The sequence below is a fragment of the Otolemur garnettii genome, unplaced genomic scaffold, assembly GCF_000181295.1.
Source record: "Otolemur garnettii isolate 467f Iridium unplaced genomic scaffold, OtoGar3 scaffold00081, whole genome shotgun sequence".
Lineage (NCBI taxonomy): Eukaryota > Metazoa > Chordata > Mammalia > Primates > Galagidae > Otolemur > Otolemur garnettii.
Window position 1 is genome coordinate 7,185,591 of NW_003852476.1, and position 18,487 is coordinate 7,204,077.

The following is an 18,487-nucleotide window of genomic DNA, read 5'->3' on the forward strand; positions in this document are numbered from 1 at the left end:
TTTTTTTAAGGCTGCATAGTATTCCATGGTATACATATACCACAATTTATATCCAGACACTATCATCATTTGATCTTCAATAAGCCTATCAAAAACTTAAATTGGGGGAAAGACTCCCTGTTTAACAAATGGTGCTGGGTGAAGGAGTTGGTTTTTTGAAAAAATAAATAGATAAACCTTTGGCCAGACTCACTAGAAACAAAAAAGTAAAATCTCTAGTAACCTCAGTCAAAATGATAAAGGGGAAATAACAACTGATGCCACAGAGATGCAAGAGATTATCTTTGAATACTACTAGGAACTCTATGCCCAGAAATTTGACAATGTGAAGGAAATGGATCAATATTTGGAATCACATCCTGTCCCTAGATTTAGCCCAGATGAAATAGATCTCCTGAACAGACCAATTTCAAGCACTGAGATCGAAGAAATAATAAAAAATCTCCCAACAAAAAGTGCCCTGTTCTGGATGGCTTCACACCAGAATGCTATCAAACCTTCAAAGAAGAGCTTATTCCCATACTGCAAAATTCATTCCAAAAAATTGAGGAGGAAGGAATCGTCCCCAACACGTTCTATGAAGCAAATATCACCCTGATACCAAAACCAGGAAAAGACCCAACTAAGAAGGAGAACATCAGATCAATCTCACTAATGAATACAGATGCAAAAATTCTCAACAAAATCCTAGCCAATAGATTATAGCTTATCATCAAAAAAGTCATAAATCATGATCAAGTAGGTTTCATCCCAGGGATGCAAGGCTGGTTTAATATACACAAGTCCATAAATGTTATTCACCGTATCAACAGAAGCAAAACCAAAGACTATATGATCCTCTCAATAGATACAGAAAAAGCATTCTATAAAATCCAACATCCTTTTCTAATTAGAACACTGTGGAGTATAGGGATAGGTGGCACATTTCTTAAACTGATTGAAGCTATCTATGACAAACCCACAGCTAATATTTTACTGAATAGAGTAAAACTGAAAGCTTTTCCTCTCTGAACTGGAACCAGACAAGGTTGTCCTCTGTCACCTTTACTATTCAACATATTGCTGGAAATTTTAGCCAATATAATTAAACAAGACAAGAAAATAAAGGTCATCCAAATCAGAGCAGAAGAGGTCAAATTCTCCATCTTTGCTGATGATATGATCTTATATTTAGAGAACCCTAAAGACTCAACCACAAGACTCCTAGAAGTCATCAAAAAATACAGCAATGTTTCAGGATATAAAATCAATATCCACAAGTAAGTTGCTGTTGTATATGCCAACAACAGCCAAGATGAGAGGTTAATTAAGGACACAACTCCCTTCACCACAGCCCAAAAGAAAATGAAATACTTAGGAATATACCTAAGAAAAGAGGTGAAGGACTTCTATAAAGAAAATTATGAAACCCTGAGAAAGGAAATAGGAGAGGACTTTAACAAATGGAAGAACATACCATGCTCATGTCTGGGAAGAATCAACATTATAAAAAGTCTATACTTGCCAGAGCAATCTACCAATTCAACACCATTCCCATTAAAATACCAACATCCTACTTTCAAGACTTGGAAAAAATGATTCTGTGTTTTGTACAGAAACAGAAAAAACCCTGTATTGCTAAGGCAATTCTTAGTAATAAAAACAAAACTGGGGTATCACCATAGCAGATTTTAGGCTGTACTACAAGGCCTCAGTGGTCAAAACAGCATGGTACTGGCCCCAAACTAATGACATAGACATTTGAAATTGAATAGAAAACCGGGAAATGAAACCAACAACTTACAACCAACTAATCTTTAATAAACCAAATAAGAACATCCAATGGGGAAAGACTCCCTATTCAATGAATGGTGCTGGGAGAATTGGATATCCACATGTAAAAGACTGAAACTGGACCCACAACTTTCTCCACTCACAAAAATTGATTCAAGATGGATAAAGGACTTAAATTTAAGGCATGAAACGATAAAAATCCTCAAAGAAAGAATGGGAAAAACACTAGAAGATAGTGGCCTGGGGAAAGACTTTATGAGGAAGAATGCTGTGGCAATTGCAACAACAACAAAAATAAATAAGTGGGATTTAATTAAACTGAAAAACTTCTGTACAGCTAAGGAGACAACAACCAAAGCAAATAGACAACCTACCCAGTGCGAAAGGATATTTTAATATTTTAGATCAGACAAAAGCTTAATAACTAGGATCTATACGAACTGAATCTGCAAGAAAAATCCCAACAATCCCATACTCAATGGACAAGAGAGAGGAACAGAACCTTCTCTAAAGAAGACAAATGGCTAGCAAACACATGAAAAAATGCTCATCATCCCTAATTATTAGAGAAATGCAAATTAAAACCACCCTGAGATATCATCTAGCCCCAGTGAGAATGGCTCATATAACCAAAATCTTAAAACTGCAGATGCTGGTGTGGATGTGGAGAGAAAGGAACACTTTTACACTGCTGGTGGGACTGCAAACTAATACACCTTTTTGGAAAGAAGTATGGAGAAACCTCAAAGAACTCAACGTAGACCTCCCACTTGATCCTGCAATCCCATTGCTGGGCATCTATCCAGAAGGAAAATAAAAACCTTTTATTATAAAGACACTTGTACTAGACTGTTTATTGCAGCTCAATTTACAATTGCTAAAATGTGGAAACAGCCTAAATGCCCACCAACCCAGGAATGGATTGGCAAGCTGTGGTATATGTATACCATGGAATACTATTCAGCAATTTAAAAAAATGGAGATTTTGCAGCATTTGTATTAACCTGGATGGAGGTGGAACGCATTATTCTTAGTGAAGCATCACAGGAATGGAGAGGTAAGAATCCTGTGTATTCAACTTTGATAGGAGGACAATTAATGACACAATGGGGCATGGAGGAAGGGGAGAGCAGACAGAGAAGGAGGGGAGGGGGTGAGGGAAAGGAAAAGAAAAGAAAAGAAAATGGTGACTAATTCTCACATAAATTGGATTTAATTTTGACCAAAGTACATTACTTAAACATTAATTTTTAATTCAACTCGCTAATATGTTGTTCAAGATATTGCATCCTCACTTATAAGTGAAATATGTTTGTAATTTCCCTTTATAATAATATATGTTTTTTCCAAATTTAATATCAGGTGTATCCAGATGAAGTAGAATGATTTTAAAGTATTTCTTCTTTTTCTATGGTCTATAAGATTTGGCATGATCTGTTTTTTGAAATTATCTTTTATTTTTATTTATAAATATTAGTTGTCTATGGGAAAAAAAATCAAAAGAAGTTAACTGAAGACTCCATACTGAACCTTAGTCAAAGCATTCTATAATAGACATACTCTTATTTGACGATGTGAATGTTACGTTTTTTGCATTATTATTATTATTGCTCAATTGAAAAAAGTTAAGAAATTGGGGCAGTGCCTGTGGCGCAAAGGATTAGGGAGCTGGCCCCATATTCTGAAAGTGGCAGGCTCAAACCCAGCCCCAGCCAAAAACTGCAAAAAAAAAAAAAAGTTAAGAAAATAATTTCATAGAGTGAAAAAAGTACTTAGGAATGAATTTAACTAAGGGGGTGCAAGATCTGTACCCTGAAAACTATAAAATATTAATAAAATAAATTGAATATAAAAGTAAATTCAAAGATATCTCACTTTTTTAAATTTTAAGATAAATATTTTTAAACTACCCATATTACCCAAAACAATCTACAGATTCAATGTAATTCCTATCAAAATTTTAATGGTATTTTTCATAGAAATAGAATGACCCTAAAACTTGTGTGGAACCATTAAAGACACCAATTAGCTAAAATAATCTTGAGCAAAAAGACCAAATCTGGAGGCCTCCTGCTCCCTGATTTCAAAATGTTACAGCTGTAGCCATCAAAATACCATGGTACTGGCATAGAAAAACACGCCAACTAATGGAATAGGATAGAAAACTTGGAAATAAGCCCAAGTATTTAAGGTCAAGTCATTTGGACAAAGGTCCCAGGAACACACATTGGGAAAAGGACAGTCGGAGTGTTCAATGAATGGTATAGGACAAACGAGGTATCTATATGCATAAGAATGAAGTTGGACCCCTGTGTCACATCATAGACACAAATCCACTCAAAACAGACGCAAACTTAACTATGAGACTTGAAACTGTCAAACAAACATAAAGGGAAAATGCAATGACATTGGTCTGGGCAATGACCTCTCAGACAGGACTCCAAAAGAATAAAGAACAAAAGCAAAACCAGACAGGACTGCGTCCAACTAAAAAAGTTCTGCACAGCAAAGGACACAGTGAACAAAGTGAAGAGACAACCCACAGGTTGGGAGAAAATATTTGCAAGCCATCCATTTGATGGGGGTTAATATCCAAAATACATAAAGAAAATTCAATAGCAAGACAACATGTAACCTTATCAAACAAATGGGCAAAATGTCCAAATTGTATTAATCTGCTCGAAGAACTAATCTTAGATTTATTGAAATTTTGCACCTATGGTGCATATTGCAAGGGTACATGTCAGATCTATTGAGTATAGAGTATAAATATCTTAACACAATAATTAAGTAAATGAGGGGAGGGATATATTAACCAGTACAATGTAAGCATTCTAAATTGTATATGAAATCAGCACATTGTACCCCATAAATGCATCAATGTATATATGATCTACCTCTTTATGATTTAATAACAAAAAAAAAAAAAAGAGAGAACAGGCAACAGAAGGTTATCTACAAAAATAAATAAATAAATAAATAAAAATAAAGTTTTTCATGGATGGAGCTGGAAAATTTATTTTTATTTTTATTTTTTTGTAGATAGCCTTCTGTTGCCTGTTCTTTGTTATTAAATCATAAAGAGGTAGATCATGTATACATTAAAATGACATGAAGCCTATGTTAACCAGTTTGATGAAAATATTTTAAATTGTATATAAAAACAGCACACTGTACCCCATAACATTATTAATGTACACAGCTATGATTTAATAAAAAAAGTTTTAAAAACTGGAAAAAAATAAATTCTTGCTTTAAATTTCATCAGTTTTGTTCTAATCTTTATTCTTATGTTTTTAAAGATTGTTTTGTTCTTAATTATTTTATTTTATTTTTACTTATTTATTTATTTTTTGCAGTTTTTGGCTGGGGCTGGGTTTGAACCTGCCACCTCCAGCATATGGGGCTGGCGCCCTACTCCTTTCAGCCACAGGCACTGTCCCTTAATTATTTTATTTTTAACTATTATGTATTCGTAATGGTTGTACATAGTTATAGGGTACATGTGATATTTTGACATAAACATTCAGAGTGTAATGCTCAAATGAGGTTCACTGGAATAGCCATCACCTCAGGCATATACCATTCAGAGTGAGTCATGGAATCAGCCCAGTGTTCATCTATGGATATGACTGCATATTTAATTCTCTATGTACAGACAGTGCTATATACATTTTAAGAAAGGAAAACAATGTGTGAAAATTGTAATACTCAGTAGATACCAAGAGCGTTTGTTAGCTTGTACATTGTATCCTGTATTTCTTGTGTTGCAGGAGTGAAATGTGACCTAGGCATTATAATTTTAATGCCCTGTTTTCTTTCTTAGGATCTGTGTACATTCTGAGGCACCCTCTGTGGTGGCTAGCCTCTGCTACCTCCTCTTCTGCAACTGTCACTGCTGCCTAGGAAGGGGCGTGGGAAAGAAGGGCGAATAGAAAAATAAAAACAAGGACCTTCTCTTTCTGAGAAGGAGGAGACCCCTTTCCAATTCTTCCAGGCAGAGCCAAAGGGCTTCTTCAGGAACCGGTTCTATCTCTGTTTACGCCCACTTCTTATTTTTCCCTTTGTAATTAATGGTCTTTAAACATTTCTGTGGCTCATCTAAGATCCTCCCATGGAGGAGGAACAAAAAAGCTGTTTTTAAGTGTCAGACCCTGGAGGACGGCATCCAACTACCATAAGATCCTCAGACGGATGCTCACCAGGAAATTATCTTGGAGGAAGAAAGGAAACCAGCCTCGGAGGAGACCTGAGATTGGGTCTGATCCAAACCATATGAAGAAAATTCAATAGCAAGACAACATATAACTTTCAAGGACCAGTGATTTTCCACCGGTGATGGCGCTGGTTGAAAATTGCTGGTCCTCAGCTGTTGCCTTACGGGTGCCCGGGGAAAATGCTTCTGGCCACCGGACCTGGCTCTGTGGTTTTGCTGCCTGGCTGCTCACTTAGTGTTTTCACAGAGACTGTTTCTTTTACCCGGACACGGTGTCCTTACAACTTAAAATTGCTACCTGATCAGACCCTATCTCAGGTCTCCTCCTACACTGGTTTCCTTTCTTCCTTCAAGATAATTTCCTGGGTGAGCATCTGTTTCTACTTCATGGGAAATAAATACCTCATCTCCAAACACAGGGTATAGTTTAGTCCTGTCATCTTATTAAATGAATCCCTGAACACTCTGACGTTTCATTTCTCTTACTGCATAACTTCCTGAGAACAACTTTTTTTGTCTTTTGTAAATATACGCTACATTTTCTAAAACTATCCTTTCACAAAGGACATCCTGGAATAATGCCTTCAGGGGGTCTGGGGCACTAATCTTCAGATCTGCGATGGCTCCTGTCAGCCGGGCTCAAGATGGGGAGGCAACTCAGCTCTCCAGTTCTCCTGTGACAGAGACAGTATTTGGGTGGGTCGTCTGGGTTTGTTCTTTACATATTTTGATCTGTACCTTCTACATGGGCATTTTTGCCATCATTCCACCACTAGAGGACAGTTTTCTAGTAGTTGGGTATTGAAAGGGATAAGTGGTGGTGCCCAGAGATGAGACTGGAGCAGAGGTGTTCAGGCCAGGGGATAAAAGGGGAGGGTGACCCAGCCGGGCAGTGCAAAGGTGGGGTCTGCACCCAGGGGCAGTTACCCCCCACCCCTTTTTATATGGGGCAGTAGGCGTTGGGTAAATTCCATAGCTTGCCTGGGAAGTTAGGGTCCTATGGCATGAACTTCGGGGGTGGGGCTAACCAGACCTTTTGTCTTTGTCTTAGGAGGAGAGAAGGAGGAGGAGACACAGAAAGGGCTCATGTGTGTCTATGTTAGACACTAAACAAGTATTTGGTGTTTAGCTGGTGGAACTAAGATCTCCAGCACTGGTCAGCACCTTATTCAGCTGCTAGCATCTCATTCAGACACAATATTGGGGCTTGCACTTGAGTTATTAGGATGAGCTGAGCAGTGTCCAACAGACGAGCTTTCTCCCTTGAGTCTTAGATTGGTTGTACACTGAGCAAGTTGCCCCACATCTTTACTCTCTTCAATTTTCTAACACAGAATTAATAGGTAGTTAATATTCCTGCCCAAATACTTAAAAAAAAAAAAAAGTGAGTGTCAGGTTGCACAGCTAATGGCTTCGTCCCTACTTGTCTTTTTAGGAGTGAGGCAAAGATGAAGGAGGCTGCTGTGGTCTTGTTCCTGGCACCTGGGGCATCACTCTTAATATCTGGCTGGCTCAGGTTTGGGGCTCCCTGGAACTAAACCCAAACATCGGGTCCCCGCCAATCACAAGAAGCAACCATCTTTCAGAACCTCTTTCTTTGTCTGAGTGCCTTCGACTAGGGAGTCTGTTTACTGATGGTGTTTTCCCCATAATACCCGAGTGATTCTGAATGATTATGATCCCTGATGGAAACAGTTTGCACACAGAGGGTGAAGCAACCTAGTACTGTGAACATGTTTCCAGCTTGTTACCCAGTCCCAGGGACCAGAGATGTATAAACACTAAATCTGGGGGTTTCGCAGCTTAGTTTGCAGATAATCTGCCAGATTGACAAAATTTTCTAGTAAAAAAGCTGGCATCATTCATTTTAGTTAGTATCTCCCATCCCCAAGGAAGAAAAATAAGCCCTCAGAAACCAATCCAAGGTTTACAGTGGGCTCTGTGGCCCCTGGCAGGTTCACCATTTGCAGTTTTTATTTGTCTTGGTCTCCATGTTTGGAAGTCTCCTCGTCTCTGGGAGCTTGGGGCTTGCCAGTGGCACCTCTCCCTCTACCGATGGCCATACTCAGGGTCTCACCATTAACAAAGGACTCTTTCTTCTTTCTGCATCCTTATGTATTGCTGGATTTCTTCCAATGCTCAGTTCCAGTTTGTCAAATCTTGGTTCTTCTGTGACTCATCCCTGGCTCTGTGCCACGGCACTGTGTGCCTCTGAGAAGAGGCGGTGGCCACTGTCAGAACCACCTCTGACCCGCCACTTGGTTTCATCTTTACCTCAAACACAGTTAACATCATTTCCCTGACCAAACACAAGGAGAAGCTAGAGTCTGAACTTCGTCTTTATTCTTACTGCACGTAATTTTCTTTTCTGCTCTAAACAATACACTCCTCAGGGGCATTCATCTTTCAGTCTCCTGAAACAGCTGCGTAGTCTGCAGATCATGATAAAGCAGCATTAATGCTCAACACTTAATGTTCATTGTCTTGCATGAATATCAATAATGAAGATAGAGTTTAGGCAAAATATCCCAAACTGGCTTAGACATCGTAATGCTGGGTATTTCAGGAAGAGCTACGTATATTCAGCAAAGTAAGTTTATACTCAGCAGATGTGGTTGAACATATGAAAATAATAGGCAGAAATTATCATATGGTATGAGCAAGTACAGAGAAAGCCAAATGTTCACATTAAGACCGTTAGCTGTATTTTGTGGTTTATCATCTTGTAACCTACCCTCAGACTATTAGCTTTTAGAATCTTCTGCAGCTGGATTAACTAGAAGATGATGCCCCAGTTTGGGAATCTTATTAGACAGTTTTGCTCTTGTTAACTATTCAGATCTCTCTGAAGATATCAGTTCTTTTTGTAAATGAAATATTTTGTAATTTTCTTTGGGGCATTTCCTTTGTAATGCATTTTTTGATGAACTATTTGTACAAATCAGTATCAATAACTTACGTAAGTAAAATATTAACCCTTACACTACATTCACATAAGGAACTGTGGTAACATTTATAGCAGTAAACAGAATGACTTAGTTTTATATAATTGGATGTTAGAGTTTTTAGCAAATTATTTAGTTTTTTTTTATTAAATCATAGCTGTGTACAACAATGCAATCATGGGGTACAGTGTGGCATTTTAATATACAATTTGAGATATTTTCATTAAACTTTTCCATTTGGCTTATTGATGAATGGTATAGTTATAGTTTTTTTAAAAATTGAAGTATTATATAAAATTTTAAGTTAAATTCAAAAGATTTCTAATATTGATAATTTCCTGGAAAGGATTAAGAGGTTGACACAGTGACTTTCAAACATTCTTAGAAACTTTTAGACAATAAAGTTCTAAAGTTCTGTGCAAATCTTTTGAACATCGAGAAATACTTTTCTCTAATTTTGACAAACAGGTTTAATGTACAATTAACCTAAATAGATGTTGGCTGAATAAGACAGATTTTATAATTTTGAGCAATTTTCTCCCCTCAGTTTATTTATACTTAAAATTCAATATTTAAAACGTGGGATTATTCAAAAATTGTGGCTTACCATCTTCTGATGAAGCATAAAGTTTTGTAACCATCTTTTTAAATAGTAAAAAAAGGGATATCTCTTCTTTCATTTGGTCAGTAATTCTAATCTGATGGGCTTATTATCAGTTGATTTCAAACCTAACCCCAGTAGGCAAGATTTGCAAATGAGTTCTGTCAGCAAAATGTGCTCAGCTCTGGTGTGTGGTGCTGACCTCACAGCCTCCGTCTCCCTCTGGGTGTAGTAAAAGAAAGGACATAAAAACACACTGTTAGCAAGCCTTTAAAATTGGCAGTGTAGACATGCAACTGCGTTGTTTGCAGATAATGATAATTATTCTGGCTATGTGAGGACTTCTGATGCTTTTCCTTTTCAAGCCTTCTTGTTGTGAATCTAACAGGAAAAGCAGGACTGAAGCGGGGGGAAGGTGGTTTCGATTTGCTCCCTTCTCTGGTGAGCAAAGGGACAGGGACAGAGAAGGGATGATCTTTGTATGTTAAGATGGTCAGCAAAGTATCATTTGGGATATTGAATAGCAAACTGAGAGTACAATTCTATATGTTCATTAAAATCAGCATGTTCACTGCTGATGGAGTTAGTAATAGGGAAGGACACTTTGTTAAGAGAATCAAGATGGTTATACACCAATGTATGCAGTAGTATTAAAATCAGGCAAAATTAATACACCCCGCACAACTAGGACAGTTTGCTTTTTCTCTTAAAACCAACCTTGGCACGGGATGATATTCAGAAACAAAAAAGGAAAAAAGTCCAAGAATTAGTATAAATTGCATCTCATTATACTCTCTTAGAAAACATTCAAGGCGATTGTTCTCATAACACACATCTGATCTACTTAAAAGTTTCTCTTCTCCTCCCCCTTGCCCCAGCGTCTCACTCACTGGAGGACTGAAGCTGCCACAGTTTTTCTCTTCCCCCAAAACTTACCCTAAATTCCCCCTGGCTCTGGTCTGTCTGGCTCTTTGCTTCTCATCTATACCCTCTATCCCCTCATCTTCCTCCAGGGTAAGTTTCTTTTGTTTCCAACATAGACCAGGCAGAGTCTGTTTCAACTCTGCTTCTTCACCTTCTCAACTCACTGATTCTTCACAAGGAAGGCCTAGGAAGAGAATGCGTAAAGAGGAGTCAGGTCTGGCAGAGGCCTGGTCATAGGCATTGAGAAGCTGCCAACACTTATATACTAATTTCTTTTCCTGTCTGACACATTCTGAGAGAAGTGTGGATAACATATGCCAGACTGTTTGGATATTTGCTACGGGTTGTTTTAATGTTTTGGGTTGGTCTTTGTTTTTTTAATATTGTTATATTGAAAATATGTATTTTTTCCATCAAAAGGAACACCTATTCTAAAAGAAAATTTATCTCCAAATATAAAAGCAGAATATAGATGGGTAAAACAAATGAAATTAAATAAAATTAGTGGGTATGAGCTAGCAGGGTGGATACCACGATTACATTTAAAAAGATTTTACAGTTAAGGAGAATGAAAGGAAATGAGCTCAGTTATACTGCCAGAAAAATAAACTACCTACAGAAATCATTTTCCCCAAAGGTAATTATTTAGCCTTGTAACGTGGACGACCTTTCAGTCGTGCTCATTTGTCCCCTCGTTGCGAGGCCAGAATGTACCCATGTTATTCTAGGTGCAGTGAATTTCTTCCTTTCATCCCACCAGGAAAGAAATTAATCTCCCAGGACCACTCACTCACTTCTGTACAGTGACCTGAAGTTTTTCTGGCAAGAATGTCTACCCAGAGTCAATTTTCTGGATGTAATGGAGATGAGGAGCATCTGTGTAGTGATTGCCCATCATGCCTGGGGCTCACACCATTCACCCTCCTACATTTTGAAGGTCAGTTCACTGCAGTGCCTCTGTAGTTTTCCTCCTAAGGATCTACGTGTTCTCTCTCAGCACCTTGACATCACCTTCTGGATCCTCCTAAATATTTTCATGGGATCTGAGTCTGTGGAAGCTGCATCTTTTCTTGTTCCTCATTACTACCCTCAACATTTAACGATATCTAATTCTGGTTCTTTGCTACAAACGCACTGTATGGGTGTTGGGAAAATCACAGTAACAATGATAATGATGTGTAATCTTAACCTCAGTCCCACGAACTATTTACTATCATTGTTTTCATTTTGCTGACAAGAAAAATGGAAGCTGAAGAGTGATCAAGTTAATCTCACACTGCTGGGAGAACCAGGGCTGGGACAAAATTGAGTCTCACTCTCAAACTCAAGTCCTTGATCAACTGAGGAACTCTCCCGTAGTATCACACCTGCATGTGCACTTGGACGGAGGCCCTCTTGCATAATATTAGAATTCTTTCGAGTAACCTGTGCTGGGGGAGCACTTGCCATGAGTGTTTAGCTCTAGGTGAGCCTGAGGTTCTAGGACCACATTTCAGATATTGGGAGAGGCAGAATGACCCTGACTTGGAGTGATGCCTCTCATGGCGCTGTGCCTCAGAGTTCTCATCAGTAAAATGAGTGCTTTCCTTACAGGGCGGTTGTGAAAATTCAATGGGTTGAAGCTTGTACTAGTAATAAATACAATACAGGTAATACATGTTAGATAATTGCCTGTTGCAAGGGGCAGTAAGCACATTCCTCTTGTTGCTGCTAAGAGGAACGGTCCCTAAAAGGTTGTGTTCAGGAAGTGACCAAGTCTCCCAATCTGTCTCAACCTAGAAGACCAGTGGGGAACAGAGATTCCTATCTTAAATAGCTATATAGTCGCTCTAGGCTAAGTGGTCTTTTCTTATTTCTTATCAAGGAGAAAGAGAGTGGTCTCTCTTCTCATGGCTTATCAAGGAGTAGAGAGTAGTAACACCACAGAGTCTAACGTTTTTCTGCTTGGGAGAAGAGAGGGCAGGGACACAAATAAGTGTAGTAGATGCAGTTGATAAACTTGAAATCCTTTTTGCTTTGGAAAAGTCCAACCCAAACAAGGAGGCATTAGCAATGTATTTTTCTTGTGACAACCAGCCCCATATTTGTACTCATAATAGCAAAATTGAGGATATATAGTCACAGTGGTTCATAAACATGGCTGAGTCATCAGCACAGTGCTGGCTTCCCACGGAGGAAAAAAGCTTTTAATAGGCTCGAGCCAAAGTCATCATTGCTGTGCTGGTAGGTGTTGTGTGCGCCTGTGCACGGCCACAAGATGCAGGGAAAGGAATGATATGAGTGTTGATAAGATGAGTTCTCTTGGCAGCTGTGGTCCTTAGTAATGCGATGTGTTAATCTTCAGTACCTTTGGCTCTTCAGGGCTGATTCCTTCGGACCCATATCCACTTACCCTGAGCCCTTCCCGGTTGCCTCCCTGGCCTCTAAGGCCCCTGCTGTGGCTACTTAACAGTCTCCCTCCCACAAACAGCTTGTGCTGTGAGTTTCTTCCCAGCTTTTCTTCCCCATTGTCATCATTTCCCTTCTGTATCCTGCTCTGTCAGAATCAACCCTGGTGCCTCACTGACGTCAGGCTTAGTAAGTAAAAATTCAAGATTCCCAGTTAAATTTGAATTTCTGATAAACAATTTTTTTTAAGTATATCTCAGGCAATATTTGGGAAATACCTCTACATAGCAGTATTCATTCTATATATGAAATTCAAATTTATTGGAAAATGGACTAAAAGGCGCTCTGTAATAGAGCAAAAGAAAACTCTGCTGAATTGTGTTCTATTGTTTTGGGGGAAGCAGACCTTGTAAGAGATGAACTTGTGGGATTTTAGCTGAAGATATCTCTAAGCTGAGCATTGAGTGTCTAGTCTGGTTCCTTCTTGCTTCCTTCTATTAACTATGACAAAGGGAATTGACTGAGAGAAGTATTCTGAGCAAAAATAGAATCAGGACTTGCTGATTTGGGAAACTATCTGCACTGAAAATACTTGAGGATTAAGTATTGGACACATTGTGGGCCCTTTGACGGGATTATGCAGGTGACTCATGGGCCCCCCAGCTGTGTCAAGAGAAGTGAAAAATAGAGATGGGTTATCCAGGAAGGATCTTAACCCTATCTAACCCTATCCAGGGTTAACCAGGAGGGGCTGCTCATCTGATAGAAACCCACAATATTCTGGAGGGTTTATGTAACCAGGAAGCCTGCCAGCTTGTACAGAGAAGAAGAAGTCAGGCTCCAAAAACCCTACGTGCAGGAGACACAGTGACATGTTACTTAAAGATGTTCTACCTTTCATGCAAAAGGAAGGGAGATTCAGGCACAAACCAGCGGGGGTTTTATGAACAGAGAAGGAGCCATGGTGCCAGCATGCCCAGCCGCAAGGCACAGAGGATTCTTCTCAGACCTTGAAACCTAATGGATTTTTCCCAGTTGGATCTCAGTACTATTGGGATTAGTGATTCTCTCCTTCCTTCCCTCCCTCTCTGCTCTTCAAGTAGAAGTGACTGTGACCGTTTTCCAATATCCTACGATTGTACTGTGGGGTCACAGGTGTCCTACGATTGTACTGTGGGGTCACAGGACTTGCTCTCTAGGTCAATGAGGGAGAAGAATTTTGCCCTGATGGGTCATACCCAGAGCAACATCCAGAGGTTATTAAATGAGATCTGGAACTTCTGGGTTTGGTGATCTTTAGATGAGATTTTGAATTGCATTGATGGAATAATGGGGTGAGAGTTTTGGGAATGTTGGGATTGGATGACTGTATTTTGCCTGGTGGCCAGAGAGTAGACCATAGTATCCTAGTCTCAGTATGTAGAACATGTGACTATTTTGCCTTTTATGGCAAAAGGCACTTTGCAGTTGTGATTAAAATTAGCTATGTTGAAATAAGATTATGTTGGGTTATCCAGGCAGGCCCATGCAATCAGAGGGGTGCTCATAACAGAGGAGGGAAGGATGGAAACAGAAGTCAGAGTAGAGAAGATACTTTGCTGTGGACTCTTTGCTGTGGACAGATGGAGGAGGGGCCAGGAGCCAAGGGCTGTCAGTGGCCTCTAGCTAGACACTCTGGCACTTCCAAGAGATACACAGCCCTGCAGTCCCTTTTTGGACCTATAACCTTCAGAAGTGAAAGATAATAAATTGATATTATTTTAAGCCACTGAATTGGGTAATTTGTTACAGCAGCAAGAGAAACTGATACATTTGGCATCCTGTGTCTTAGCTGCAATCCTAGTTTTGGCAACTACCAGTTTTATTAGAACCTATTATGGGCCAAAAGCTTTATATACATTAGCACACTTAATGCTTTTAACAACATTATGAAGTGGCGACCATTTTACAGATAAAAAATGAAGTTTAGAGCTGGTCGTAGCAGAATCTAATTTGAACTCAGGTTCGAGGGAAAGGGATCTAACTTCATTCCTGCCCCCATTCTTCTCACCATCATTTATGTAGTATTATCTTTGAAGAATCTTTTTCTAGGGCAAAGTATATTCTTGATCCAGTGAGTTCGATGTCCCTTCTCCCTGTGCTCATGGAATGTCTGGTCAATTCCCAACCAAGCATGTTCCAATATAAACTAATGAGCTTTTGAATAAATAAGTGTTCTATTGCGGTCAAGATGAGTATTCAGAGGACTATACTTGTAGCTCAAATTCACATTTTTTAATGCCAAAATGTTCTGGACTGCTCTGCAAGTAAAGGAAAGGATCCAAACCATATAAATTTAAGCAAATGAGCCAAAACAATTAGTTTCCTTAGATGATTAAAGAAGATTGTAAGCCAAAAATGCCCCGCCATCAAGTTGGTGGAGAAGCAAACACACTGCCTTTATTAGCAGTTTCCTTGCAGATTTTTACTTGAGCTAATGAACATCTTAATAGCTGAGGGGAAAACAACTCAAACGCTGAAGACTCCGGCCTCTGCCAGCAAGAGCTGCTGCGTAATTGGGGATGGGCAGCTGCTCATATTGCTTTTCTTCATTTTTAGCCCGAAGTGGTTCCACCGCCCTTGCTCCCTATGCCTTACCCACCCTCTAAAATCCTGGAAGTGCTGTTTTTGGAAGAAAATCCCACAGAGAGCTTGCAGCAGACGTAAGATATTATCCAGTTGTGTGTGTGCCAGTTGACCAGCAAAGAACATCTGGCAGTACAGCTGGAGGAATGTCATGGCAAGCTGGGAGGGCCAGGAATGGCTTACTGGGGAGCAAGGGGGAGGGGCCATGGCAAATTGCATACTATACATTTTACCAGAGCAGATTTTCTGTGAACTCATTGTCATTTTTCAAAGGCAAGCAGCTTTCCCCTTTGTCCTGGCTCCTTTCATCATATTAGTTAATTGTAAAAAGCACTGCGCACAGTTCTTAGGGGATTACACGTTCGGTGAATGCTAGTAATGGCTACTTTTTGCTGTGTTGTTGTTATATCAGGAGCATCCTTCAGCGGGTGGTCACTGAATGTCCCAGAGTCAGTGGCATGGCTGAGTTGTGAGTGTCAGTGGGAAGCCATGAGGCTAGGTGGCAGTGCTGGGTGATTTGGAAGCCACAGTTTTGTTGGAACAATAGAACTCTCTTCCTGGGGGCATCCAGTGAAGGAGGGAGGAGAAATTTGCAATTGGAACTAACGGTTCCTTGTTCTTTGAAAAATTGACCTCCAGGTCACAGACCATCAAGATCACGCCTCTGAGGACAGGCGTAAGTCCTTTTTACTTCTGCCTGGGAACAGTTAGTGAGACCAGAAAGTGTTAACATTTTCATGCAAGACAAGTGATTAAAAGAACCACTACAGACCTAGAGTCGAGGGAGTAATTATAAAGTTAATGTTTTCTTTCCTGTTGGAAAGATCTGGATAAATGGTAGCGGTGGGATGTCCCTTCAGCCTGCACCTTCCACAGATTCCGTGCCTTTGTGTGATATTGCATTGTTTGCAAAAGACAAGTAAAATAGGGATTTTTTTTTTTTGAAAATGGTTTTGAATTTGATATTCTGAAAGCTACTGGGAATGTACCAGGTGCCTCTTAAGGACATGTATAAAGACTAACACAATTGGGCAGATATAACAGCAGCCATGGTTCCTGACATCAGGGGGCAGGAGAATTGTGGTGGGGGATGTGGCAGGAGAAAGGTGGTGTTGGGGATGACTGCATTTCTGTATTTGTTAAAAATGCAGGTTTCTAGGCTATGCTCCAGAAAGTCTGGTTTTATAGTCTGGGCTGGGGCACTGGCAGTTTGCACTTGAACCTGTAGATTTGTAAAGAGACAAGGAGCCCAGGGCTGACAGGGTGAGCACTTATGACAATGGAATGACTTGGTTTACACGGGGAGAATTTGGTGCTAGGAAATAAAATACTGTGTAGTGTATATGATCCTGGAATCTGAGAGACATCATGTGTTGGACAAGAGGCTCTCTACCCCGAGGTGTGGGGTAGGACCTGAGGGACAGCATGGCTCAGCCTCAGTGGTCCCCACAGGCTCTGGGTTCAGGTCACAAGTCCCATCATTTATTTGCTGGGTGACTTTGGGCTCTGTGCCTCAGTTTGCTCACCTGTAAAGTGAGGATTGTCCTAGCACCTGCTGCACTGTTGGGTTGGCAACACTACTCGCTAACGACGACAGAGGTCACGATGTGTAGAGAGAAACTGGGTGAGTTCCCTGACATCCTTACTCATGGGACTCTAACAGGCCTGTGCTGTTGTTATTCTTGTGGGATGAAGGAGGTTAAGAATTTGCTCAGAGTCACACGATTAGAGACGGTGAGGTCAGGGCTCAGATCTGCAGGTGACTCCTGGGCCCACTTCCTCACCGCCCTTGCCTTCCCCCAATAAAATGTCAGCTTCCCTTCCTCCTCCTCCGCCGTCCCTCTCTCCTGTTATCTCAAGGTGAGCTAGGATTCCTTTCTATTAAGTGAAAATGACATTTCGTTAATGAGAAATGAGGCTCAGGACATAACACGGAAGCAGCAACGTCTCAGGCATCAGCGGGGGCCCTGCCCCCGAGCGCCCCCTAGTGTCAGCCGTCTAAGAGGAAGGGCACATTGGCTGTGGCTCTGCAGCGCCGTTTCCACCTGCAGACACAGGTTTTCTGGAGTGAAAGGGTCTAGGTCACCTTTGTCTCCTTGCCTCCCCCAGCAGGGATGAAGGTAGAGGTCTTGCTGGCAATGAGCACAGTCTTTCTTGAGATCTTCTTGGAGGGTCCTGAAGCTGAGTGGGGTGAAGCTGGGGGCCACCGTGTTCCTTCTCTGTGGCTGCATCGCAGAGGAGTTTTGCGGTGTGATGCCTCTGGGGTTCTTAAAGTAAAGAGCATCTCCTTCTACTTGGGCATCATCCAGTTTGACTGTGAATCTTACATTTAAGCACCTCGGATCTCAGCTTAAAATTTATTTCTCACAGTTCTGGGGGCTAGCAGTCCAGCCTGGGGTGTGGGTAGGGTCGGTTTCCCCTGCAGCTCCCCGGCTTGGAGACGCCCCTCTGCCTGCATCTCTGTGGTCTTCCCTCACTGTGCAGCTCTGTCCTAATCTCTTCTTAATGGAACATCAGTCATACCAGATTAGGGCCCGCCAGGGTGACCTCACTTGACCTTTTCAGTGGCCGTGTCTCTAAATATGGTCACATTCTAAGGTACAGGGGGTTTTAAGAATTCAACACATAAATTTTGGGAGGATACAATTGAGCCCACAAGAGGCATGTAATAATAAACTCAGTAGCTGCTAATTATTGAATGTGCCAGGTCTGTACTTAGCACTTTTCAGATATTGTCACAGTTAATCCTCAAATTAACTCTCAACTTATTTTTAGGACTAGCTGCCCTGCTGGGCCCACAGCAGGGGACAGTCCCTGGCTCTCTGGGCCTCTATGCTTATGAGGAGACTGATCCCTACGTGTGCAGTGAGAAGTTGTCCTAGAGCTGAGCTGCCCTTCTCCTGCTCCTCTGGGTGTGTCTGGCCCCTGGCCAGGCTGGGGCTTCAGGATTCTAGGCTCCCTGTCCTCTTCTGCCCCAACCCTGGCTATGCTTGTGCCCTGCAGGCAGCAGCAGTT